The sequence below is a fragment of the Tripterygium wilfordii genome, unplaced genomic scaffold (assembly GCF_013401445.1).
Source record: "Tripterygium wilfordii isolate XIE 37 unplaced genomic scaffold, ASM1340144v1 ctg158, whole genome shotgun sequence".
NCBI classification, from domain to species: domain Eukaryota; kingdom Viridiplantae; phylum Streptophyta; class Magnoliopsida; order Celastrales; family Celastraceae; genus Tripterygium; species Tripterygium wilfordii.
Window position 1 is genome coordinate 15,001 of NW_024056166.1, and position 2,500 is coordinate 17,500.

Sequence of the window (2,500 nt, forward strand, 5' to 3'; positions counted from 1 at the left end):
ATACCAGAGACTGTAATGCAAGCAAGCAGCTCCAGAATCCAGCTCCAAATTACTCAGAAATCTACACCAGTTAGAAAGGAGAAAAACCCCTAAACCCCACTCACAACTGAAAGACCCCATCCAGACCACATTCCAGCCACTAATCAAGCAAGAGAACCAATCCACCCCAGGACTATCTAGCATCCAGTTAGGCACAGCTGCAGCAATAAAGCCAGAATAGATGTGAGTCATAAACCCAGGATAGTCCAGAGTGGTCCAGACAGCAGAGGGCCAAATCCAGAGCAGAAGCCCAAACCAGCAATCCTTATGAATAAGCAAATCAGGTCCATAAATAACCAAGCTACCCCATTTCTTCTTCAAGCAGCAACCAAACAGTCTGAACTGGAGATAACCCTCCATCCTGACCCAAGAAAGCCAGACTAACAGAGACAGACAGATATCAACCTCCACCATTATAATTAGAGTCTTTAACATAGAAGTAAGAGACTGTGAAAAACATAATTTGAAATCTATGCATTAGAGAGTCCACAGATAGGCTAGTACCCTCAAAAGCCCTTCTGTTTCTCTCCTGCCAAATCAAATAAACCACCAACCCTAGGGAAACTCTTCTCATTCTAGCATCAGGCCGTCTCCTTCCAGTTTTAAGGCCTCTCATGGCACTATTCAGAGTGGACATATGCCTATTAATCCTTAACCAACACCTAATCCTTCTCCATAGAGTAGCTGTCCAGTTACAAGCAAAGAAAAGATGTCTATGAGACTCTTCTTCTTGCCTACAAAAAAGACAATAAGTATCAGTGGGAATGAATTTGAGCCTGTCCCTAGTTCTAAGCCTTCCCAAAACAGCCAGCCAAAGAACAAAACTGTATCTAGGCAGAGACCAATGCTCCCAAACCACTCTTTCCCAAGAGACTTTAACACCTTTGTGCCTAAAGAATTCATATGCATTAGCAGCAAAAGAGCCAGAACCTTGTTGCCAACCCTGCATAATATTGATTGTTTGATAAGAAGTCCCACTCTCTTGCAGCAAGCTGTCTTTAAGAGAGATTATAGCCTTCCACATAGGAGAAGACGATCTCTGCCAATCTGCTTCCCAGATAGATATATGAGCCAAATAGAAGTGATGAACCCATTGAATCCATAGAGAATCAGTTTTTAAGTGAATATTCCAGAGATGCTTGGCCAAGAAGCCATTGTTCCTGGCCTTTAAATCAAACAAACCCAAACCTCCTTCATTCTTAGGCAGACAGACTGTCCTCCAAGCCACCAGAGCAGAATTCCCCTTCAAAACGTTGCCATTCCAAAGAAAGTTCCTGCAAATTCTAGTAATCTGCCTTAAAACTTGAGCTGGCATGGGAAATATGCTAAGCCAAAACTGCACAATTCCCTGCAAGACAGACTTAAGGAGCTCAAGTCTCCCAGCAAAAGACAGATGCTTCCCCATCCAACTCTGAATGACTGAATCCAGCTTATGCAAAAGAGGAAAGAATTGGCTAGCAAGCAATCTATGAGGACTGAGAGGAACACCAAGATACTTGAAAGGAAAAATACCCTCCATAAACCCAGTGGTTTGGAGAATACCCTGCTTAACTGCATTGCTTACCCCACCAAAGTAGATAGAAGATTTACTGGCATTTATCTCCAACCCAGATATCCTTCCAAACTCCAACAACTGCTGATAAAGAATCTGCACAGAAACCAAATCACCACGAGAAAATAGAAGAACATCATCAGCAAAAGCAAGATGACATAGTCTGTGAACATCACACTTAGGGTGAAACTGGAAGCCAGGCAGATTAGAGGCTACAGCTAACATTCTGGAGAAGTATTCCATGCAAGTGATAAATAAATAAGGAGATAAAGGGTCCCCTTGCCTAATTCCACTCTTGCCTTGAAAGAAGCCATACAAGTTCCCATTAACTGACACAGAGAAGGAGGTGGATTCAACACATTTCATAATTAAACTAACAAACCTAGCAGGAAAGCCAAGGGTCAATAGCAACTGCCTCAAAAAAACCCACTGAACAGAGTCAAAGGCCTTCCTGAAATCAATTTTTACCAAACATCTAGGAGAAGCCCTTTTCCTGCCATACTGCCTAAGTAGTTCTTGCACCAAATTAATGTTATCAGTCATCTTCCTACCTCCCAGAAAAGCATTTTGGGCAGGACTAATAATACTCTGTAAAGCAGCAGCCAATCTGGTAGCCAGAATTTTAGAAATGACCTTGTATATGACATTACAACAAGAAATTGGCCTGAAATCAGCCACTGAGGTAACACTAGGCAATTTAGGAATTAAAGCAATAACAGAATGATTAATTTGCCTCAATATCTCCCCAGTAGAGAAGAAGTCCTGAATTGCAAGACAGAAATCCTCCCCCACAACCTCCCAAGACTTCTTGAAAAACACAGAAGAGTAACCATCCGGTCCAGGGGCTTTATCATCACCAATGCTGAATAAAGTAGTCCTAATATCATCATTAGACACAGGAGCCAGCAG